This window comes from Oncorhynchus mykiss, chromosome 26 (genome assembly GCF_057628025.1).
Source record: "Oncorhynchus mykiss isolate SJ-2025 chromosome 26, ASM5762802v1, whole genome shotgun sequence".
Taxonomy (NCBI): Eukaryota; Metazoa; Chordata; class Actinopteri; order Salmoniformes; family Salmonidae; genus Oncorhynchus; species Oncorhynchus mykiss.
Window position 1 is genome coordinate 35,302,855 of NC_143047.1, and position 27,750 is coordinate 35,330,604.

At 43.5% G+C, this 27,750-nt stretch overlaps 1 protein-coding gene across 7 annotated transcripts in view; it reads right to left on the bottom strand.

The window, feature by feature from the left end:
* Nucleotides 1-27,750, bottom strand: part of LOC110526709 (cell migration inducing hyaluronidase 1) — a 145,631-nt gene extending 117,881 nt beyond the window's left edge. The window contains exons 1-3 of one of the 7 annotated variants that reach the window (XM_090222852.1): nt 26,852-27,722; nt 25,732-26,334; nt 19,381-19,431 (exon numbers count right to left, since the gene is read on the bottom strand). The gene's annotated coding sequence lies outside the window, so the exon portion shown is untranslated. Of the gene's footprint in view, nt 1-19,380; nt 19,432-25,731; nt 26,335-26,851 lie in introns of those variants that run through there. The other 6 variants (XM_090222857.1, XM_090222855.1, XM_090222856.1 and 3 more) reach the window with 6 other exon arrangements.

Consider the following 27,750-nt stretch of genomic DNA (forward strand, 5'->3'; position numbering starts at 1 on the left):
TTTAGAGAGAGAAACGACACACGATACTCAGGGTGAATATTTAGAGAGAGAAACAACACACGATACTCAGGGTGAATATTTAGAGAGAGAAACGACACACACGATACTCAGGGTGAATATTTAGAGAGAGAAACGACACACACGATACTCAGGGTGAATATTTAGAGAGAGAAACGATATACACGATACTCAGGGTGAATATTTAGAGAGAGAAACAACACACGATACTCAGGGTGAATATTTAGAGAGAGAAACGACACACACGATACTCAGGGTGAATATTTAGAGAGAGAAACGACACACACGATACTCAGGGTGAATATTTAGAGAGAGAAACGACACACGATACTCAGGGTGAATAGTTAGAGGGAGAAACGACACACACGATACTCAGGGTGAATATTTAGAGGGAGAAACGACACACACAATACTCAAGGTGAATATTTAGAGAGAGAAACGACACACGCGATACTCAGGGTGAATAGTTAGAGGGAGAAACGACACACGCGATACTCAGGGTGAATAGTTAGAGGGAGAAATGACACACACGATACTCAGGGTGAATATTTAGAGAGAGAAACAACACATGATACTCAGGGTGAATAGTTAGAGGGAGAAACGACACACACGATACTCAGGGTGAATAGTTAGAGGGAGAAACGATACACACGATACTCAGGGTGAATATTTAGAGAGAGAAACAACACACGATACTCAGGGTGAATATTTAGAGAGAGAAACGACACACGATACTCAGGGTGAATATTTAGAGGGAGAAACGACACACAATACTCAAGGTGAATATTTAGAGAGAGAAACGACACACGATATTCAGGGTGAATATTTAGAGAGAGAAACGACACACGATACTCAGGGTGAATAGTTAGAGGGAGAAACGATACACGATTCTCAGGGTGAATATTTAGAGAGAGAAACGACACACACGATACTCAGGGTGAATATTTAGAGAGAGAAACGATATACACGATACTCAGGGTGAATATTTAGAGAGAGAAACAACACACAATACTCAGGGTGAATAGTTAGAGGGAGAAATGACACACACGATACTCAGGGTGAATATTTAGAGAGAGAAACGATATACACGATACTCAGGGTGAATATTTAGAGAGAGAAACGACACACACGATACTCAGGGTGAATATTTAGAGAGAGAAACGACACACGATACTCAGGGTGAATATTTAGAGAGAGAAACAACACACGATACTCAGGGTGAATATTTAGAGAGAGAAACGACACACACGATACTCAGGGTGAATATTTAGAGAGAGAAACGACACACACGATACTCAGGGTGAATATTTAGAGAGAGAAACGATATACACGATACTCAGGGTGAATATTTAGAGAGAGAAACAACACACGATACTCAGGGTGAATATTTAGAGAGAGAAACGACACACACGATACTCAGGGTGAATATTTAGAGAGAGAAACGACACACACGATACTCAGGGTGAATATTTAGAGAGAGAAACGACACACGATACTCAGGGTGAATAGTTAGAGGGAGAAACGACACACACGATACTCAGGGTGAATATTTAGAGGGAGAAACGACACACACAATACTCAAGGTGAATATTTAGAGAGAGAAACGACACACGCGATACTCAGGGTGAATAGTTAGAGGGAGAAACGACACACGCGATACTCAGGGTGAATAGTTAGAGGGAGAAATGACACACACGATACTCAGGGTGAATATTTAGAGAGAGAAACAACACATGATACTCAGGGTGAATAGTTAGAGGGAGAAACGACACACACGATACTCAGGGTGAATAGTTAGAGGGAGAAACGATACACACGATACTCAGGGTGAATATTTAGAGAGAGAAACAACACACGATACTCAGGGTGAATATTTAGAGAGAGAAACGACACACGATACTCAGGGTGAATATTTAGAGGGAGAAACGACACACACGATACTCAGGGTGAATAGTTAGAGGGAGAAACGACACACACGATACTCAGGGTGAATAGTTAGAGGGAGAAACGATACACGATACTCAGGGTGAATATTTAGAGAGAGAAACGACACACGATACTCAGGGTGAATATTTAGAGAGAGAAACAACACACAATACTCAGAGTGAATAGTTAGAGGGAGAAACGATACACGATACTCAGGGTGAATATTTAGAGAGAGAAACGACACACGATACTCAGGGTGAATATTTAGAGAGAGAAACAACACATGATACTCAGGGTGAATATTTAGAGAGAGAAACGACACACGATACTCAGGGTGAATAGTTAGAGGGAGAAACGACACACGATACTCAGGGTGAATATTTAGAGAGAGAAACGACACACGATACTCAGGGTGAATATTTAGAGAGAGAAACGACACACGATACTCAGGGTGAATATTTAGAGAGAGAAACAACACACGATACTCAGGGTGAATAGTTAGAGGGAGAAACGACACACACGATACTCAGGGTGAATATTTAGAGAGAGAAACAACACACGATACTCAGGGTGAATAGTTAGAGAGAGAAACAACACACGATACTCAGGGTGAATAGTTAGAGGGAGAAACGACACACACGATACTCAGGGTGAATATTTAGAGAGAGAAACGACACACACGATACTCAGGGTGAATATTTAGAGAGAGAAACGACACACACGATACTCAGGGTGAATATTTAGAGAGAGAAACAACACACGATACTCAGGGTGAATAGTTAGAGGGAGAAACGACACACACGATACTCAGGGTGAATATTTAGAGAGAGAAACAACACACGATACTCAGGGTGAATAGTTAGAGGGAGAAACAACACACGATACTCAGGGTGAATATTTAGATAGAGAAACGCTACACACGATACTCAGGGTGAATATTTAGAGAGAGAAACAACACACGATACTCAGGGTGAATATTTAGAGAGAGAAACGACACACGATACTCAGGGTGAATATTTAGATAGAGAAACGCTACACACGATACTCAGGGTGAATATTTAGAGAGAGAAACAACACACGATACTCAGGGTGAATAGTTAGAGAGAGAAACGACACACACGATACTCAGGGTGAATATTTAGATAGAGAAACGATATACACGATACTCAGGGTCAATATTTAGAGAGAGAAACAACACACGATACTCAGGGTGAATAGTTAGAGAGAGAAACGACACACACGATACTCAGGGTGAATATTTAGAGAGAGAAACGACACACACGATACTCAGGGTGAATATTTAGAGAGAGAAACAACACACGATACTCAGGGTGAATATTTAGAGAGAGAAACGATATACACGATACTCAGGGTCAATATTTAGAGAGAGAAACAACACACGATACTCAGGGTGAATAGTTAGAGGGAGATGTCATATTGGGCAGTACAAAATGTGATAAAGTACCGTTCCTAGGCAGTCATTGAAAATAAGAATTTGTTCTTGCCTAGTTATTGCCTGACTTGCCTAGTTAAATAAAGGTAAAAAATGTTTTAAAATATCCAAGGTTGACACAAACTGGATGGAGAAGAGAAAGACTGGTCACTCTCTCAACACCAAGCCAACAGAAAAACTGACTGGAAAGCATCTCTCATCTTTGTTCCATCTCTTAACCATGTGGACATGCTCACTCTGTTGCACCCACTACGCGCACGCGCACACGCACACGCACACACACAGACACGCAGACACGCAGACACGCAGACACACACACACACACACACAGACACACACACACACACACAGACACACACACACACACACAGACACACACACACACACAGACACGGTAAGGAGTACATTCTACAGTAGTGCACTGGACCATATTCCACCTGGGAAGCTCCCCAAAACCAACACATTCACCACTAACTGACTGACTGTGTGTGTGTGTGTGTGTGTTTGTGCCTGCGAGCTTGTGTGCATACACGTGTCTGTGTGTATGTGTGTGTGCGTGCATGTGTGTTTGTTTCTGCGAGATTGTGTGCCTACACGTGTGTGTGTGTGTGTGTGTGTGAGTGTTTGTGCCTGCGAGGGTGTGTGCCTGCACGTGTCTGTGTCTGTGTGTGTGTGTGTGTGTGTGTGTGCGTGTGCGTGCGAATGCATCTATTCACTCCTCTCATCTCCTCTCCAGATGAGTCCAGACTCTAGCCAGCCTTTCCTATTTCACCTGGCTCTCTACCATGGAATCTACAGCCCTAATGTACCTCAACAGGAAAAAACACATCAACCATTATGCAACATAAACATTCATTAATATGACAAAATAGCATGCTTCATAACAGCTGTCAGCTATCACAGCATTATTTAGCATGATTAAAGATATGTCAATGTACATAGAAACATAGTCCATCTAGCCTGTTGGTGGATCAGTGTGCTCCTACACATACTATTCTACTCTGTATGTCACACACACACAATATCTGTGTCTGTCAGAGGAAATGTTGACTTGACCTAGGGGTCAACGTTAGTTCTGCTACCCTCAGCACACACTGAGCACACACACACACACGGTAGAGCTGATTTAAAGAGGATAGCATACACACACACACACATGGTAGAGCTGATTTAAAGAGGATAGCATGCACACACACACACATGGTAGAGCTGATTTAAAGAGGATAGCATGCACACACACACACACAGTAGAGCTGATTTAAAGAGGATAGCATGCACACACACACACACACACACGGTAGAGCTGATTTAAAGAGGATAGCATGCACACACACACACAGTAGAGCTGATTTAAAGAGGATAGCATGCAGACACACACACACAGTAGAGCTGATTTAAAGAGGATAGCATGCACACACACACACACACACACACACACACACACACACACACACACACACACACACGGTAGAGCTGATTTAAAGAGGATAGCATGCACACACACACATGGTAGAGCTGATTTAAAGAGGATAGCATGCACACACACACACACAGTAGAGCTGATTTAAAGAGGATAGCATGCACACACACACATGGTAGAGCTGATTTAAAGAGGATAGCATGCACACACACACAGGCAGGCCCCAACAATTCACACAAAAGCCATCCTGGTGCCATAACATGCTGGGTTAGCACATACAGTGACCTCCACCCAGCCAAACCCCTGAAGACAGAGAGAGAAAGAGATCAAAACCTTGACAAGGCACATGCTCAGTGAGCACAGCGTTGCCATTGAGAAGGTAGACACAGGACAACCTGGCTCCCTGTAGAGGAAAGGCTGTGCTACCACTGCACCACAGCAGAACCCAAGACAGATCTGCATTTCCTGACTAAATGTAAAAAATATTAAGGAATTAAGTGTCCTTTCCCAAATTTGAAACCCTTATTGAAGGTTTCAAAGACCTCTCTGATGAGAATAGGCTACCTGTCCTGTTGGGGGAAGACTCAGAGAGCTGTGGGTTGGCAGCGTACTACATTGCTGCCTGCCATAAGATGAGGGACAGTGTCTAACAGACCAACCAACCAGCACATGTCCTCTATGTTATTGTTACTGTCCATTGTATGGTTATTTTTTACCCTTGATTATTGTTGCTACTGATTGTCCAGTGACAAAGTATGCTTTGGCAATATGTACATTGTCACATCATGCCAATAACGCAATTTAAATGAGAGATGAAATTAGAGGGCTGGAGAAACGGAGAAGAGAAACATCTGTGGAGAGAAGTTCGGGAGCCCAAGTGACTCATGGGTCTAAGGCGATGCATCTCAGTGCAAGAGGCGACACTACAGTCCCTGGTTCAAATCCAGGCTGAATCACATCCGGCCATGATTGGGAGTCCCATAGGGCAGTGCACAATTGGCCCAGCGTCGTCCGGGGTAGGCGTCATTGTAAACAAGAATTTGTTCTTAACTGACTTGCCTAGTTAAATAAAATAAATAAATAAGTGCTGTGGGCTGTAGAAGCCCCATTTGAGGGGGAACATGGAGAGATGTACTGGGGGTTGTAGAAGCACCATGGTAAGAGTACAGCATCAGGACTACTGTGGGTTGTAGAAGCCCCATGGTAACAGTACAGCATCAGGACTACTGTGGGTTGTAGAAGCCCCATGGTAACAGTACAGCATCAGGACTACTGTGGGTTGTAGAAGCCTCATGGTAACAGTACAGCATCAGGACTACTGTGGGTTGTAGAAGCACCATGGTAAGAGTACAGCATCAGGACTACTGTGGGTTGTAGAAGCCCCATGGTAACAGTACAGCATCAGGACTACTGTGGGTTGTAGAAGCCTCATGGTAACAGTACAACATCAGGACTACTGTGGGTTGTAGAATCCCCATGGTAACAGTACAGCATCAGGACTACTGTGGGTTGTAGAATCCCCATGGTAAGAGTACATCATCAGGACTACTGTGGGTTGTAGAAGCCCCATGGTAACAGTACAGCATCAGGACTACTGTGGGTTGTAGAAGCCTCATGGTAACAGTACAACATCAGGACTACTGTGGGTTGTAGAATCCCCATGGTAACAGCACAGCATCAGGACTACTGTGGGTTGTAGAATCCCCATTGTAACAGTACAGCATCAGGACTACTGTGGGTTGTAGAAGCCCCATGGTAACAGTACAGCATCAGGACTACTGTGGGTTGTAGAAGCCTCATGGTAACAGTACAACATCAGGACTACTGTGGGTTGTAGAATCCCCATGGTAACAGCACAGCATCAGGACTACTGTGTAACTCACCAGCATAACAACCACCGCTACCAGGCATAAAAGCCTGGACAAACAAACACAATAAACTGCCTGCACCTAGCCAATGGTAGAACACACACACACCAAGGACACCTTGTAAGCTACCCTCTCCCTGGCTCTGATTTGAATGAAAGGTAAATGTGAATCAACATTATGTTCAGGTGGCAGAAGTCTGTTCTTACTGCTAACCTTCCAGCCTTGTAGCCTTTTCATCCCCATAGCTGCTTTAGTCACTAAAGAAACCCCTCATTTGCCTAATTCATGTCACCTATTCTGGGTCTGCAGCCCAACTGGCACCCTATTCCCTATATAGTGCACTACTTTTGACCAGGACCCATAGGGTGCCATTTGGGACGCATTCCATGTCTGCGTATCCCATCGGAATACACAGATGGTATTACGTATTCTCACCCCCCAAAATATAAAGAAACAAATGAATCTGAAATGCCAAGCTGTGTATAATAGGTTACTCTCCCCTCAGCTGTAGCTTCTCATCTTAACCCTGAGACAAGGGCTGTGTCTTGAATGGCACCCTATTCCCTATACTGTATAGTCCACTACATTTGACTACAGCCCTATGAGCCCTTGTCAAAAGTAGTGCACATTGTAAGGACTAGGGTGGCATTTGGGACGCAGATAAGGTGACAGTAGAAATAGTGTAAATCCCCGAATCAAAAGAAAAGCAGCTTTAATGAGAGAGAGGGAGATAGAGTGAGGAGAGGGAGAGATGGAATGAGAGAGAGGGAGATAGAGTGAGGAGAGGGAGAGATGGAATGAGAGAGCGAGAGAGAGGGGAAGAGAGAGAGGGGGAGAGATGGAGTGAGGAGAGAGAGAGAGAGAGAGAGAGGGAGAGAGAGGGAGAGAGAGGGAGCGAGAGAGAGATGGAACGAGAGAGAGCGAGAGAGAGAGGGGAAGAGAGAGAGAGGGAGAGAAGGAGTGAGAAAGAGAGCAGGAAGAGATGGAGAGATAGGGGGAGATAGGGGGGTAGCACAGATATAGAGGGGGGGATGAGAGAGAAAGGGGGGGTTGAATCAGTGTGTGTAGGCGTGTGTGTACGTGTGTGTGTGCGTGTGTGTGTGGGTGTCCATTTGTCTCTCTGTAAATAGGCTCAGGCTGTCATACTTGAGTAAAAGTAAAGATACCTTAATAGAAAATGACTCAAGTAAAAGTGAAAGTCATCCAGTAAAATACTACTTTAGTAAAAGTCTAAAAGTATTTAGTTGCAAATATACTTGGGTATATAAATTAAATAGAATTGCTACAATAAAGTACAAGTGTAAATCATTTCAAATTCTTTACAGAAAGTAAATCAGATGGTACCATTTTCTTGTTTTTTTTGCCACTCAGGCATCATTTACAGATAGCCAGGGGAAGACTCCAACACTCAGACATCATTTACAGATAGCCAGGGGAACACTCCAACACTCAGACATCATTTACAGATAGCCAGGGGAACACTCCAACACTCAGGCATCATTTACAGATAGCCAGGGGAAGACTCCAACACTCAGACATCATTTACAGATAGCCAGGGGAAGACTCCAACACTCAGACATCATTTACAGATAGCCAGGGGAAGACTCCAACACTCAGACATCATTTACAGATAGCCAGGGGAACACTCCAACACTCAGACATCATTTACAGATAGCCAGGGGAACACTCCAACACTCAGACATCATTTACAGATAGCCAGGGGAACACTCCAACACTCAGGCATCATTTACAGATAGCCAGGGGAAGACTCCAACACTCAGGCATCATTTACAGATAGCCAGGGGAAGACTCCAACACTCAGACATCATTTACAGATAGCCAGGGGAAGACTCCAACACTCAGGCATCATTTACAGATAGCCAGGGGAAGACTCCAACACTCAGACATCATTTACAGATAGCCAGGGGAAGACTCCAACACTCAGACATCATTTACAGATAGCCAGGGGAAGACTCCAACACTCAGACATAATTTACAGATAGCAAGGGGAACACTACAACACTCAGGCATAATTTACAGATAGCAAGAGGAACACTCCAACACTCAGGCATAATTTACAGATAGCCAGGGGCACACTCCAACACTCAGACATCATTTACAGATAGCCAGGGGAACACTCCAACACTCAGGCATCATTTACAGATAGCCAGGGGAACACTCCAACACTCAGACATCATTTACAGATAGCCAGGGGAACACTCCAACACTCAGGCATCATTTACAGATAGCCAGGGGAACACTCCAACACTCAGACATCATTTACAGATAGCCAGGGGAACACTCCAACACTCAGACATCATTTACAGATAGCCAGGGGAACACTCCAACACTCTGGCATAATTTACAGATAGCCAGGGGAAGACTCCAACACTCAGGCATCATTTACAGATAGCCAGGGGAACACTCCAACACTCTGGCATAATTTACAGATAGCCAGGGGAAGACTCCAACACTCAGACATCATTTACAGATAGCCAGGGGAACACTCCAACACTCAGGCATAATTTACAGATAGCCAGGGGCACACTCCAACACTCAGACATCATTTACAGATAGCCAGGGGAACACTCCAACACTCAGGCATAATTTACAGATAGCCAGGGGAACACTCCAACACTCAGACATAATTTACAGATAGCCAGGGGAACACTCCAACACTCAGGCATCATTTACAGATAGCCAGGGGAACACTCCAACACTCAGGCATCATTTACAGATAGCCAGGGGAAGACTACAACACTCAGACATCATTTACAGATAGCCAGGGGAACACTCCAACACTCAGACATCATTTACAGATAGCCAGGGGAAGACTCCAACACTCAGACATCATTTGCAGATAGCCAGGGGAAGACTCCAACACTCAGACATCATTTACAGATAGCCAGGGGAAGACTCCAACACTCAGGCATCATTTACAGATAGCCAGGGGAAGACTCCAACACTCAGACATCATTTACAGATAGCCAGGGGAAGACTCCAACACTCAGACATCATTTACAGATAGCCAGGGGAAGACTCCAACACTCAGGCATCATTTACAGATAGCCAGGGGAAGACTCCAACACTCAGGCATCATTTACAGATAGCCAGGGGAACTGATCAGAGGCAGTAGGGATGATAAGGGATGATCTTTTGATAAGTCTGTGAATTGGACCATTTTCCTGTTCTGCTAAAGAATTTAAAATGCACTTTGGTTGTCAGGTGTAAAAAGTACATGTATGGAGTAAAAAAGTACATTATTTTATTTAGGAATGTAGTGAAGTAAAAGTAAAAGTTGTCAAAAATATAAATAGTAAAGTAAAGATACCCAAAAAACGACTTAAGTAGTACTTTAAAGTATGTTTACTTATGTTGGTGAGGCTCTCTGACACACTACTCTCTGACACGCTGCTCTCTGACACGCTACTCTCTGACACGCTGCTCTCTGACACGCTGCTCTCTGACACGCTGCTCTCTGACACGCTGCTCTCTGACACGCTACTCTCTGACACGCTGCTCTCTGACACGCTACTCTCTGACATGCTGCTCTCTGACACGCTGCTCTCTGACACGCTGCTCTCTGACACGCTGCTCTCTGACACGCTGCTCTCTGACACGCTGCTCTCTGACACGCTGCTCTCTGACACGCTGCTCTCTGACACGCTACTCTCTGACACGCTACTCTCTGACACGCTACTCTCTGACACGCTACTCTCTGACACGCTGCTCTCTGACACGCTGCTCTCTGACACGCTGCTCTCTGACACGCTACTCTCTGACACGCTACTCTCTGACACGCTGCTCTCTGACACGCTGCTCTCTGACACGCTGCTCTCTGAAAAGCCATATAGGCTCTGGTCAAAAGACGTGCACTAGCCTATAGAGGGAATAAGGTGCCTTCGTGACAGCCCAGAATACGATATGATACTCACAACAACAAAACAGACTACAAAGTCCCTCTCATACAGCTGTGGGCTGGAGGGTTTAACTGTTTCCAGAAATCAACTGACGGGTTGATTGATAGTTTCACTGAAGGTTTGTCTGTTTCTCATTCTACACAGAAGCCCATGAAGTAAGACACTGATGAGTTACACACCATCAACTGAACAACTGCTTACTCTCACACACACACACACACACACACACACCGTCTTGATCAACCTGCCAGTGTTCTACAGTGTTCTCTACCCAGCCTCCACATGGTTGACATCAGCCAGTCCTCTCTACCCAGCCTCCACATGGTTGGCATCTGCCAGTCCTCTCTACCCAGCCTCCACATGGTTGGCATCAGCCAGTCCTCTCTACCCAGCCTCCACATGGTTGACATGCCAGTCAGTTTTAATACCAGAAACATATGGACTCCATTATTGTGATGCATCAGATCTTATTGTTCCACTGCTTCTCCAGATTTTCCCTTTCCCCTCTCTTTGGAATATGGCTCCAGTCTGTGTCAGTGTGTGTCCTTTTAAATAGCCTCTGCAGGCCAGACCTCTAGAGTCACGAACCTCTGAGATGACTGAAGAATTATAGTTTTTATTCAGTTCTATAATTATATAGCATGTGAGTTTAAGTATGCCCTTTGTAGCTGGCACATTAAAACACCATCTTTGAGGACAGCTTGTGTGTGCGTGCGTGTATCAGTGTGTGTGTGTCTGTGTGTGTCCGTGTATGTATGTCTGTGTGTGTCAGTGTGTGCGTATGTGTGTCCGTTTGAGGGCCACCAGATGAGAAAGACAAAACAGGACTTACCCACCTCAATTTCTCAGAATGACATCACTCCTACCCAAAACGCAGGGTGATTGGTCAGAGATTGGCCTATCAGTGTAACGGACATCAGCGGGGACAATGATAGGAGCAGGGTAACATTGCCCCTAGATGCTGATCTTGTGTCAGTTCGGCATTTTCCCCACTAATGGTTAAGGTTAGGATTGGGGGAGGGGAAGCTGATCCTGGATCTGGGCTTTCACTCTGTCTGCAATAGCATCCAGAAGGAAGAGTGTATCTCTGTGGTGCTGATTATGGTTAGCATATACATATAACACAACACCCACACGTACTGTACATCTGAGAGCACAGAGGCACACACCCTCTCTCACACACATGGAGCTTGTTTTCTATTCGTTTTGACACTGCATGCTTTTATTGCTCACTGAGAGGTACTCAGCCTGCCTGAGAGTGTGACAGCAAATGAAGACTAGGCAGTGCTAAACAGCAGTCAATGTGTGTGTGTGTGTGTGTGTGTGTGTGTGTGTGTGTGTGTGTGTGTGTGTGTGTGTGTGTGTGTGTGAGGGGGGGCTAACCTAGCCTCCATTAACACAATAAAGTAAACACCTAGCTAGCTAACTGTGTTTTCATTTACAACTCATTACTCAACCATTGGAATCCACAGAGAGGTAAAATACACACACACAGACACTGTACATCAACACACGTAAAGTACACACACACACACACACACACACACACACACACACACAACACAACCTGGAGTGACAAAGCAGCCATCAACAGGAGGTTGCTCAGGTGCAGAAAGAGTCCTGATCAATGAACTAATCAATTATTGTCTAAATAAATGGATGGATGGATGGATCGATAAATTAATTACTAAATGAACAAACAAATTAAACAAATTAAGAAACTAATGATGGAACAATAGTATCATCTTGGGATTTGTCCCTAGTTGGGATGATCTATAATTAAGATGGGTAGCCCAACACAGACTGGATTTGTCCCTAGTTGGGATGATCTATAATTAAGATGGGTAGCCCAACACAGATTGGATTTGTCCCTAGTTGGGATGATCTATAATTAAGATGGGTAGCCCAACACAGACTGGATTTGTCCCTAGTTGGGATGATCTATAATTAAGATGGGTAGCCCAACACAGACTGGATTTGTCCCTAGTTGGGATGATCTAGAATTATGATGGGTAGCCCAACACAGACTGGATTTGTCCCCATGATCTTTAAGACGAGCCGTGGAAAATCAGAGAGAATGGACAGACCTGGAGATCTGTCTGTCTGTCTGTCTGTCTGTCTGTCTGTCTGTCTGTCTGTCTGTCTGTCTGTCTGTCTGTCTGTCTGTCTGTCTGTCTGTCTGTCTGTCTGTCTGTCTGTCTGTCTGTCTGTGTCTGTCTGTCTGTCTGTCTGTGTCTGTCCAGGATGGATATGGCTGTAGCCATTCTCACTGTGTGTATGTTACATCATCTTGCCTGAGTTAACAAACACATCTGTCTGTACACAGCTCCTGTGCTCTCAACATCTGCAATATAAACAATCTATTGCAATGCAACACAACACAAAGCAACACAACAGAAAGCAACACAACACAAAGCAACACAACACAAAGCAACACAACACAACACAACACAACACAACACAATGCAACACAACACAATGCAACACAACACAAAGCAACACAACACAAAGCAACACAACACAACACAATGCAACACAACACAACACAACACAATGCAACACAATGCAACACAACACAACACAAAGCAACACAACACAACACAACTCAAAGCAATACAACACAATGCAACACAACACAAAGCAACACAACACAACACAAAGCAACACAACACAACACAATGCAACACAACACAACACAACACAACGCAACACAACACAATGCAACACAATGCAACACAACACAACACAACACAACTCAAAGCAATACAACACAAAGCAACACAATGCAACACAACACAAAGCAAAACAAAGCAACACAACACAATGCAACACAACACAAAGCAACACAACACAAAGCAACACAACACAATGCAACGCAACACAATGCAACACAACGCAACACAACACACTGTAACACAACACAATGCAACACAACACAATGCAACACAACACAATGCAACACAACACAACACAACACAATGCAACACAAAGCAACACAACACAATGCAACACAACACAAAGCAAAACAAAGCAACACAACACAACACAACACAACGCAACGCAACGCAACGCAACACAACACAACGCAACGCAACACAACGCAACACAACACAACGCAACACAACGCAACACAACGCAACACAACACAACGCAACACAACAGAAAGCAATACTACACTACAAAACATATTGCAATGCAACACAAAGCAACACAACACAATGCAACACAACACAAAGCAACACAACACAAAGCAACACAAAGCAACACAACACAAAGCAACACAACACAATGCAACACAACACAATGCAACACAATGCAACACAAAGCAACACAACACAAAGCAAAACAAAGCAACACAACACAATGCAACACAACACAAACCAACACAACAGAAAGCAATACTACACTACAAAAATATTGCAATGCAACACAACACAAAGCAACACAAAGCAACACAACACAAAGCAACACAACACAAAGCAACACAAAGCAACACAAAGCAACACAACAGAACGCAATACTACACTACAAAGCATATTGTAATGCAACACAAAGCAACACAACACAACACAACACAAAGCAACACAACACAAAGCAAAACAAAGCAACACAACACAATGCAACATAACACAAACCAACACAACAGAAAGCAATACTACACTACAAAAATATTGCAATGCAACACAACACAAAGCAACACAAAGCAACACAACACAAAGCAACACAACACAATGCAACACAACACAAAGCAACACAAAGCAACACAACAGAACGCAATACTACACTACAAAAATATTGTAATGCAACACAAAGCAACACAACACAACACAAAGCAACACAACGCAACACAACACAACACAACACAAAGCAAAACAAAGCAACACAACACAAAGCAACAAAACACAAAGCAACACAACACAAAGCAACACAACACAATGCAACACAACACAAAGCAAAACAAAGCAACACAACACAAAGCAACAAAACACAAAGCAACACAACACAATGCAACACAACACAAACCAACACAACAGAAAGCAATACTACACTACAAAAATATTGCAATGCAACACAACACAAAGCAACACAAAGCAACACAACACAAAGCAACACAACAGAAAGCAATACTACACTACAAAACATATTGCAATGCAACACAAAGCAACACAACACAATGCAACACAACACAAAGCAACACAACACAAAGCAACACAAAGCAACACAACACAACACAATGCAACACAACACAATGCAACACAATGCAACACAAAGCAACACAACACAAAGCAAAACAAAGCAACACAACACAATGCAACACAACACAAACCAACACAACAGAAAGCAATACTACACTACAAAAATATTGCAATGCAACACAACACAAAGCAACACAAAGCAACACAACACAAAGCAACACAACACAAAGCAACACAAAGCAACACAAAGCAACACAACAGAACGCAATACTACACTACAAAGCATATTGTAATGCAACGCAAAGCAACACAACACAACACAACACAAAGCAACACAACACAAAGCAAAACAAAGCAACACAACACAATGCAACATAACACAAACCAACACAACAGAAAGCAATACTACACTACAAAAATATTGCAATGCAACACAACACAAAGCAACACAAAGCAACACAACACAAAGCAACACAACACAATGCAACACAACACAAAGCAACACAAAGCAACACAACAGAACGCAATACTACACTACAAAAATATTGTAATGCAACACAAAGCAACACAACACAACACAAAGCAACACAACGCAACACAACACAACACAACACAAAGCAAAACAAAGCAACACAACACAAAGCAACAAAACACAAAGCAACACAACACAAAGCAACACAACACAATGCAACACAACACAAAGCAAAACAAAGCAACACAACACAAAGCAACAAAACACAAAGCAACACAACACAATGCAACACAACACAAACCAACACAACAGAAAGCAATACTACACTACAAAAATATTGCAATGCAACACAACACAAAGCAACACAAAGCAACACAACACAAAGCAACACAACAGAACGCAATACTACACTACAAAGCATATTGTAATGCAACACAAAGCAACACAACACAACAGAAAGCAACACAACACAAAGCAACACAACACAACACAATGCAACACAACACAAAGCAACACAACGCAACACAACAGAATGCAACACAACACATAGCAACACAGCACAACACAAAGCAACACAACATGTCGCAGCACAAAACACAACATAACATAAAGTGGATCTGTAGTGAGAGGCTGTGGAATTCTATTTAACCAAACAGAAACAGTCCAAAGGACTGGGGCTTCATTTAAAAACAACAAGATGTTTTCATTCACTAAACCTGTTGCTCATTGTTCTCTTACATACCACAGCACACACCCACACCCTTTTACAACAGACACACACACAGTCACAGAAAACATCACACGTCATAAAGTATCATCGCTGCAGATTCTAGACCAAACATAGTGATTCAAGCTCTTTCAAGCTTCCAATTGAAGGTGCCTATTGAAAATACACAAAGGCGCTCTTAGAAACTGAGGGAGGCGGAGAGGAGAGCTACGAAGCCATAAAAACAACTCAAGTCAGGTCCGTCTGCTACAGCTGCATTACTGCTCTCAACTGCGGTTAGTGTGAAAATGATTCTATGGAGAGTGAGTGAAAAGGAAGACATCTACAGTACCTACCATTTAGTACAAAACTAAATCCCTTCCTCGGTGGAATACGTTTACCTACCATTTAGTACAAAACTAAATCCCTTCCTCGGTGGAATACGTTTACCTACCATTTAGTACAAAACTAAATCCCTTCCTCGGTGGAATACGTTTACCTACCATTTAGTACAAAACTAAATCCCTTCCTCGGTGGAATACGTTTACCTACCATTTAGTACAAAACTAAATCCCTTCCTCGGTGGAATACGTTTACCTACCATTTAGTACAAAACTAAATCCCTTCCTCGGTGGAATACGTTTACCTACCATTTAGTACAAAACTAAATCCCTTCCTCGGTGGAATACGTTTACCTACCATTTAGTACAAAACTAAATCCCTTCCTCGGTGGAATACGTTTACCTACCATTTAGTACAAAACTAAATCCCTTCCTCAGTGGAATACGTTTACCTACCATTTAGTACAAAACTAAATCCCTTCCTCAGTGGAATACGTTTACCTACCATTTAGTACAAAACTAAATCCCTTCCTCGGTGGAATACGTTTACCTACCATTTAGTACAAAACTAAATCCCTTCCTCAGTGGAATACGTTTACCTACCATTTAGTACAAAACTAAATCCCTTCCTCAGTGGAATACGTTTACCTACCATTTAGTACAAAACTAAATCCCTTCCTCGGTGGAATACGTTTACCTACCATTTAGTACAAAACTAAATCCCTTCCTCAGTGGAATACGTTTACCTACCATTTAGTACAAAACTAAATCCCTTCCTCAGTGGAATACGTTTACCTACCATTTAGTACAAAACTAAATCCCTTCCTCAGTGGCAATAGCTTAGCTCTAGGACAGAAATAAATACATGTTAAAATGAGTGTTTATGAAAATGTATCACTGAAACACATTGAACTTCTGGGATGAACTCCCCGGTTGGTATGAGATATCAGGCAAATAACATCTTTCTTCTTCCATTTTCTTCTCTTGCTCTTTCTTCCCTTTTCAATTCTATCTATATTCATGCTCTTGTATTGAGAGGGATGGGTTCTCCCATCTCATAGCCCTCTGGGTGCTGGGGAACTTGAAATGTACACACACACACACACACAACCACATGCTCGTACACACATGCTCTCTCACACACTGGGACCATGCTCCCACCCATCCAGGACATCTACTTGAAACAATGCCTGAGGAAGGCCTGCAGCATCATCAAGGACCCCCCCCCCCCCCTCCCTTGGGACAATTGAGAGATGGATTGTCTATGTGTGCCATTCAGAGGGTGAATGGGAAAGACAAAATATCTAAGTGCCTTTGAACTGTGTATGGTAGTAGGTGCCAGGCGCACCAGTTTGAGTGTGTCACAAACGGGTTTTTCACGCTCAACAGTTTCCTGTGTGTATCAAGAATGGTTCACCACCCAAAGGACATCCAGCCAACTTGACACAACTGTGGGAAGCAGTGGAGTCAACATGGGACAGCATCCCTGTGGAACGCTTTTGACCTCTTGTAGAGTCCATGCCCCATCAACTCAATATTAGGAAGGTGTTCCTAATGTTTTGTACACTCAGTGTATACATTCATGTTACACACACATTATAACTGCTGCTTACCAGACTGTTATTAACCTGCTCAGTTGATACACTTCCCTCCAATCCCCCATTGCCCAGAACACATGTACATATCGGACTAGAAATGGTTCCTTCCTGTTTTATACTTGTACTAAAATGTTTATTCTATTCTACTGAGCCATTTACTTTATGTTTGTAGTCTTATATTGTATTATTGGTTATTGTTGTTGCATTGTGGAGAAGGAACCTGCAAGTAAGCATTTCATTGGACGATGTATACCATGTGTATCCTGTACACTGTTAGACTAATATGTGCGCGCACACGCACACACACACACACACACACACACACACACACACACACACACACACACACACACACACACACACACACACACACACACACACCTCCTAAGCCCTCAGAGTAGTGGGGTTGAAAGTAGGAACATCCTGAAGGGGAGAAAGAGGTCATGCTAGGATACACTCTGTATGGGTACTGGGCTGACTTAAAACAAATTGAAACCACACACACCTCCCATGACTGGAGAAACTACATCAGGAAGACATACACATCCCTGGGGTCTCACTTAAAACACACACACACACTGATCTTGTTAACTTATATAAGTATTGAATAAGTAATACATGCTGAAGTGAACAACTACACACTAAACATGCCGTTAGCATCATCAGAATCACCTCAACATCCGAGCAGAGCTAAATTAAAATATGTCATCAATTCTGCCTCTCCAGCTTTCCTACATTCATTTAGAACACAAGACACAAATCTGGGGCTGGTACTGCTGAATTACTAGGATAAACCAACCAGCTAACATCAGAAACAAGCCTTGGGGAGACACAGACAGGCAGACAGACTCACGCACCAACAATGGTATCTGCAACCGGCCTTGGATAGAGAGAGAGACACAGACAGACAGACAGACAGACAGACAGACAGACAGACAGACAGACAGACAGACAGACAGACAGACAGACAGACAGACAGACAGACAGACAGACAGACAGACAGACAGACAGAGAGATAGAGAGAGAGAGAGAGAGACAGAGAGACAGAGAGACAGAGAGACAGACAGAGACAGAGACAGAGAGAGACACACACTGTGTGCCATACGACAGCCATCAGCTAGATGAGATTGACACGTAGCAGGCAGATGAAAGACAAGACTCAGCCCTCTGTTCATTCCTCCCTGCAGTCACATTCTACTGAGGTCTCTCACTTTCATACATCCATTATTCCCTACACTACATGGTGTGGCGAGGACACACACACACACACACACACACACACACTGTGACAACAACATGCAGTGCTGCGGATCGACTCATGGAATCTGTGCCTTGCAGAATACTGGGGAGCAAGCTGTCGGGGAGCACTTACACAGCTTTATCTGTGTGTGTATGTATTTGTGTATGCATTTGTTTATGTGTGTGTATGTGTGTGTGTGTATATCTGTGTGTGTGTACTCACCTTGTCACCACAGTCAAGCGGGCTGGATCCACTCTTGTTCCCACAGTCTTCCTGAAACACAGAGAAAATCACAAGCCACATGTTGGTTGTTTGTCTATTCAATTCAGTCCTTTATGAAAACAAATCTAGAAAATGAATAACATTACATTTCTCTCCCCATTACTTAGATGTTTGTTCTCTTACAGTATATTCCTTGAGAGCTTGATTCTCTGATTGTATTAGATTGATTCAAGTGTTACATGTGTTTTTCTTTCCAAAATGAAACCAGTCAAAACCTGGTGATGACCACATGAATATCCATCAAGTCTCCTATGATTTGTGATGGGCTGGATCCAAAAAGTCCTATTTCTCCTCCAGGATGTGACAGTAACTTGTTGGTATTCTACCAGCTCTCTCAATTTCCTATTTTCATCAAGGGAATATGATAGTCTCCTTCTCTCTTTCTGTCTATCCTCAACCCCCACCCCTCTCTCTTTCTCCAATCCCATCTTTCTCTCCGTTCTTTCAAACCAAATCGCTCTCCAAACCATCCTTCTATTTTCTCCAATCTCTCTTTCTCCCTCTCTCCATCTCCCCTTCTCTCTTACTCCCCCCACCTCTCTAACCCAATCTCTCTCCCTTCCAACCCCTCCCTCTCTCCATCTCCCCTTCTCTCTTACTCCCTCCATCTCTCTAACCCAATCTCTCTCCCTTCCAACCCCTCCCTCTCTCCATCTCCCCTTCTCTCTTACTCCCTCCATCTCTCTAACCCAATCTCTCTCCCTTCCAACCCCTCCCTCTCTCCATCGCTCCAGCCTCTCTAGGTAGTGACAGGTAGTTTATTCCCTCCTATTCTGACAGATGTCAGCTTTGACAACCCTGCCTCATCCTCCACAAGGATTACTCTCCTTCCAAGAGATATGGCTCTGTGTATCGCATCCTCTAACTCATTACAACACACACACACACACACACACACGCACACACACACGCACACACTAGTGCTGTCAAATTCAAATCTCGACCTGGAAGCCAATTCCACTGCTTTTTCATTCTTCCTAATCAGGGACTGATTTCAACCTGCGACACCAGGTGGCTGCAATAATTATCAGGTAGAGCAGAAACCCAGTAGGGTCCGGACATCGTAGGGTCAGAGTTCAATACCCCTGCTCTAGAGGTTTATGCCTTATTTGAGGAATATGTAACATTCTGTCTCTCATGTCCCAGAGGACAGTAGGCATATACACTGACTGGACAAAACATTATGAACACCTGCTGAAAGCTAGAGGACAGTAGACATATACACTGACTGGACTAAACATTATGAACACCAGCTGAAAGCTAGAGGACAGTAGACATATACACTGACTGGACAAAACATTATGAACACTTGCTGAAAGCTAGAGGACAGTAGGCATATACACTGACTGGACTAAACATTATGAACACCTGCTGAAAGCTAGAGGACAGTAGGCATATACACTGACTGGACTAAACATTATGAACACCTGCTGAAAGCTAGGAATCTCTTATTGATGTCAGTTGTTAAATCCACTTCAATCAGTGTAGATGAAGGGGAGGAGACGGGTTAAATAAGGGTTTTTAAGCCTTGAGACATGGATTGTGTATGTGTGTTATTCAGAGGGTGACTGGGCAAGTGAAAATGTTTAAGTGCCTTTGAATGGGGTATGGTAGTAGGTGGCAGTCAGACCAGTTTGAGTGTGTCAAGAATGGTCCACCACCTAAAGGCCATCCAGACAACTTGACACGACATTGGGAAGCATTTGAGCCAACATGGGACAGCATCCTTGTGGAACGCTTTCAATACCTTGTAGAGTCCAAGCCCCGACGAATTGAGGCTGTTCTGAGGTTATTAATGTTAACACTTGCCATGCACAATGCTCCCTTAATGATAAATCATCCAAATGTACCCTGTTGCTCCCTTAATGATAAATCATCCAAATGTACCCTGTTGCTCCCTTAGTGATAAATCATCCAAATGTACCCTGTTGCTCCCTTAGTGATAAATCATCCAAATGTACCCTGTTGCTCCCTTAGTGATAAATCATCCAAATGTACCCTGTTGCTCCCTTAGTGATAAATCATCCAAATGTACCCTGTTGCTCCCTTAGTGCTAAATCATCCAAATGTACCCTGTTGCTCCCTTAGTGATAAATCATCCAAATGTACCCTGTTGCTCCCCTAGTGATAAATCATCCAAATGTACCCTGTTGCTCCCTTAGTGATAAATCATCCAAATGTACACACACACACACACACACCCTCCTGTGTGAGGATAATAAGGCTAACCTGTCCAAACACATCTCTTGGCAAATTAGCAGTCAGGCTTGCATTTACAGCCAGATGTCCCAACTGTGTGTGTGTGTGTGTGTGTGTGTGTGTGTGTGTGTGTGTGTGTGTGTGTGTGTGTGTGTGTGTGTGTGTGTGTGTGTGTGTGTGTGTGTGTGTGTGTGTGTGTGAGGATAAGCCGTAATGAACATGAGGTCAGTGGTATAATGTTAAGACAGTATGGAGAGTGGGCCGTCTATATCTTGTCTGACAGAACCATGTCAGGTCAAATGGCTGCTGAGGAACACCCTGATTAGACATGAACATTCTTGGCCTATCGTGTCAAGCCTCTAAGGGCTTGTATTAAGATACCAAAACACACACACAGCAAATTTAAAAAACACACACACCACACACACACAGACATGCACCAAAAACAAATTTAAAAAACACACACACACACAACAAATACCAGATAAAAAGGATCCATGTGGTTCCTGTCCAACTGGAGAGCCTTAAATAGCTTGGCTTGCATTTTGGGTAACAGGAAATGAACTGTTGAATGCCGCTCGCAGTCAAAGGCGAATTGTTTTTCTATTAAAACTGAATTCTAAATGTTTTATCCATGTGAGGATTTCATATGGACACATAATCATTCATACATGTTTATGCAAACTAGTCTTATTAAATAATGTAGGAGTCTACTACTCTACTATTGCAGTTCCAATTGGATATTTATGTTTGGACAGTGGAACCACTTTCAGACTACAGTACAAAGTAGCTATACAGTCCTGTGTCAAACAATGTGCAAAAACCTCATTTCTGATGTGTATGCCACAGGTGGCTGGTGGCACCGTAATTGGGGAGGATGGGCTCATTGGGGAGGAATGGAATCTATGGAATGATATCAAACGAATGGATTCCATATGTTTGAAAGCACTCCATTCCAGCCATTATTATAAGCCGTCCTCCCCTCACCAGCCTCCTGTGTGCTTAGATGTGTGCATAAATCAATGTGACAGAAAAAAGGCAGACACAGAGACATACAGACAGAGAGATATACAGACAGAGAGACAAAGTAGGAATAGGCACAGAGACATACAGACAGAGAGACATACAGACAGACATACAGACAGAGAGACATACAGACAGAGAGAGAGACATACAGACAGAGAGACACATACAGACAGAGAGACACATATAGACAGAGAGACATACAGACAGAGAGACACATACAGACAGAGAGACATACAGACAGAAAGACATACAGACAGAGAGACACATACAGACAGAGAGAAAGAAAGAAAAAAGGCAGACACAGAGACATACAGACAGAGACATATAGACAGAGAGAGAGACATACAGACAGAGAGAGAGACACATACAGACAGAGAGACACATACAGACAGAGAGAGACACATACAGACAGAGAGACACGAACAGACGGAGAGACATACAGACAGACATACAGACAGAGAGAGAGAGAGAAAGAAAAAAGGCAGACACAGAGACATACAGATAGAGAGAGACATACAGACAGAGAGAGAGAGATATACAGACAGAGAGAGACATATACAGACAGAGAGAGACACATACAGACAGAGAGACACGAACAGACAGAGAGACACGAACAGACAGAGAGAGACATACAGAGAGACAGAGAGATCGGTCAGTGTCCACCTGTCTGCCGGGTCAGATTAGGGCTAGTCAAGTCAACACACACACACACACACACACACACACACACACACACACACACACACACACACACACACACACACACACACACACAAACCAAAATAACCCCCAGCGGAGGAGGAGAAAGCAAGATGCTAAGCCAAGCCATGGAAACGCCTGGTATCAATTTACACCATGTTATCCACTTCTTGGACCGATCACTGTTTTATTTCATTAATTAACTCCTTAGCCTCAGTCTCCGTCCCAAATGACACCCTAGTCCCTACATACTGCACTCCATTAGACTAGCACTCATAGGGCTCTGGTCAAAAGTAGTGCACAAAGTAGGAATAGGGTACCATTTGGGATGAATGCTAAGATACATGCCAGGGGGAACTAGCTGCAAGGCTGGCAGGGTGAGACGGGACAACAACCACTCAGAACAACTTCACACCCCATTAAGGGCTTGATGGATAGGCCAAAACTACTAGAAGATACATCCTAAATGGCACCCTATTCCCTATTGGGCCCTGTTCAAAAGTAGTGCACTATGTAGGAAATAGGGTGCCATTTGGTTTCTGCTTGGCACCTTGTACAATATAATATGAAGAGCTGGTATTTTCCTAAGGAGGAGGCAGAGAGCAACTCGCCAAGCCAGAAGGCTTGTACAGACACATGAGCGAGGGAAGTTGTGTGTGTGTGTTTGTGTTACTTTCCCCTCTGAAACTATGCTGGAGCCCTGATGGTTTCCTGGAGTAAATGGTGGCCTCTGGCAGCTCGCTCCCTCGTCCACGATGGCAGTGTGTATGTGTGTGCTCCCCAGTGTTCCACAACATATGCGTGCCAAGAACTCCTGAATCTCTGTCTCAGAGAGTGACTCACCCACACAGTAGAAATAGACCTAGCAGAATTTATGTAGACATAGACCGAGCAGAATGTACATATAAAAACAAAACCAGCAGAATTGACATAGAAATAGATCTAGCAGAATGGACAGAAATGTACTTAGGAGAATTCTTGTAGACATAGACCTAGCAGAATAACAATAGAAATATGTATACCAAAATGGACATGGAAATAGACCTAGCAGAATGTATGTAGACATAGACCTAGCAGAATGTATGTAGACAGACCTAGCAGAATGTACATATAAAAACAAAACCAGCAGAATAGACATAGAAAGAGACCTAGCAGAAGGGGCATAGAAATAGACAGAGCATAAGGGGCATAGAAAGAGACCTAGCAGAAGGGGCATAGAAAGAGACCTAGCAGAAGGGACATAGAATGAGACCTAGCAGAAGGGACATAGAAAGAGACCTAGCAGAAGGGACATAGAAAGAGACCTAGCAGAAGGGACATAGAAAGAGACCTAGCAGAAGGGACATAGAAAGAGACCTAGCAGAAGGGACATAGAAAGAGACCTAGCAGAAGGGACATAGAAAGAGACCTAGCAGAATGGACATAGAAATACACCTAGCGGAATTAACATAGAAATGGACTTGACAGACTGTACATATAAAAAACGTGCAGAATGAACCTTGCAGACCTAGCAGAATGAACATTGAAATATACGCGGCATAGAAATAGAAATAGACCTAGCAGATTGAACACAGCTCAGAAAAAACACAGACGAGCTGCTAACAAGTTGGAAGTGATGTAACAAAACGGAATAGCACGCAAGTTGAAATGCACCAGCCTGAAATTCACTGGTTTTGTCATGGTCCACTTCATATCATTGCAAGCACACGCACGCACACACATTGCTGCATGCAAAAAGCATTTAGAAAGGCAATGAGAGTCTGAGGGATGAGGAGATGATATGAGTCAATGCACTGAGCATTCTGATTGCTGCAGCCAATATGAGCCACAACAACATGAATGGAATGTCCTTTCTAGTCATTCTATATCTATACTAAGAAAACCACAGAACAAGCTCAAATAGATGGAGTGATACTAGTAGCTGTTAGAGTAATAATTAGACTGTAGGCCCCTCTCTCTACATCTCTCTGTATAGCTCTCCTCAATCTCTTTCTAGATCCCTCTCCACCTCTCTTCCTCTCTACTTTCTCTCTCTATATACTTCCCTCTCCAAACATCTCGTCCACTCTTCCTCTGTATCCTTCTCTCTCCCTCCTCCCCTCATCGTAATATATAGTCTATGTGTGTATCCACCACCACACCTACAGTATGTGTACATCCACCACCATACAGACATATGATAAACTGTAGTGCCTATTTTATACACTTCATGAGAAATGGGGTTGTCTGTGTTATTCTGGTCATTCTACAGATACCTTCGAGAGTGACCCTGGTAAGAGGGTATCACACACACACCTGCCCCTTGGGCCATGTATATACACAGTGATATTTGCAAGTCAAAAGAAGGCAAGGAAAGGTTGCACTCACCTGCTGTATTCCTGATTTATTCTCCTCTCCTATCTTCTCTTCATCCGTCCTTTCTCCTCCTCTCTTCTCATCGTCTGTCCTCTCTTCATCTGTCCTTTCTTCTCTTCTCCTTTCATCTCATCTCCTCTCTTGTCCTCCTTTTCTCTTCTCCATTCTCCTTTCCTCCCCTCTTCTTTCTCTCTCCACTCCTCCCCTATTCTCTTTCCTTTCTCTCCTCCCCTCCCCTCTTCTCTCACTCTCCTCTCCTCTCCTTGGTTATGGGTTATGTGTGGAAACCTAGAGTACATTCTGAATATACCAATTAGTTTGTCAACCTCTGGCTGTCAGTCAAACCCAGGTATCTGTTTCTCTGAGATGCTTTGACATTCCCAGGACTGATTACATGGTTCCAATGGGTGTTCCTTCAATCCCTGTTCTGTGGCTCTAATGTGGACTTCTGTTGCTTCCAAACATCCCTCCCTCCCTCTCTGTCTCTCTCTCGTTCTCTCATGCAGGGATCTTGTCAATTATGGCCTTGAAATCCGGTCATGGTCATTCCTTTCCTGAGATTTGATATCATCATCATTGTCATCTCTGCTAGCTATGCATCTTTTACAAGAGCGACTGAAAGAAGGAGGGGAAGTACAGGGTTAACTTTCCCCTTTCTTAAATCTGACAGAGACACACACACACACACACACACACACACACACACACACACACAGAAACATGCACACTGCTTATTCCCTGACCACTAAGCCCTCTAAAGACTTCAATTACAGCAGGAAATCCATTCACTTATTGAACAGCTCTGTCATATTCTGAGCAAGTCTTACATTCATCATCAATATGCCCTTACAGCCTCAGTCAAACCTCAACTGTCACGTGCTCATCACTCATTCCACATACATATCCTGATAATGAAGGAAGCTGTTGGGTACATAGGCTAGTATAAACTAAACTAACGCTGCTCTTACCTCACCAATACTGACTGAGTTCAATATAATCACCGATTAGCTATAGGTTCGTATATGGGCGCATCAATCTGAAAAACACTGAACTATTATCAGCAATACAACTTGAATATATGGACATGTTGAAAATGACGGACTGTTGTTGGAAGAATATAAAAAACACATACCTGATGACTGTGCACTTGATGCCCCCTAGGGCAGCGAAACCGGGCGCGCACGTTACGAGAAGCGAGCGCAAGATACAGTGGCACATGCGAACCGAGCGCTTGAAAATACACAACATTGGCTACCCTTGCTGCACAGTATCATATTATACAACATCATACATAAACCAGCCCTATAAATATAATTTGTGGTTTTAACAATGCTACCACTTGCGCGAGTTGTGCTTGCTTGCCGGGTGAAACGTGTTGGTACATGATACGGTTGTTAACGCACAGATACCGTACCATTGTTGCTGTCATGCACGGTCAAAGTCTATAAGGATGGCATTGTGTAAATTGCATTAATTACATGTAGGGATACATGTATATTTTGTAGGACGATTTATTTTGACACTGATCAATGGCACTGGGAGGAGATGAGCTGGAACGAACCGCAAAAAGGCGCACCTTGAAAACAAACACCTCTGGTCCTTACAGCCACAGCTGGCACTGGCCGCTCCTTTCTGCAGCACGTACAGTCCACAACGACCCAAAGCAGTCTGTTGTATTCCTATTAGCAGGCTAGACTACCGATACACCGGTGGCTTTGGCTTTGACACTAGAGTAAGAGCAAAAGAGAGGCGAGCTGGAGTTGTTTTTAAATCCCCAAAAGGTTTAGTAGTTAGCTTATAAACTCCACGGAGATCGAGAGACGCACCAACCTGTAGAATAAACCAACCGTTTTCTAGTCGACTCCTTCGGGAAGTGCGGTCTTGGTGAGGACACACTGGAGATGTGACAGGGACAATTAGGTCATGTGTCAGGTCTGCTATAGCGGAGAGAAGAGGCACTCTGATATTTATACACGCATCTCCTCTCCGCTCCGCGCGAGCCTGGCGCTTCTGTACACGCTGTTTACACCA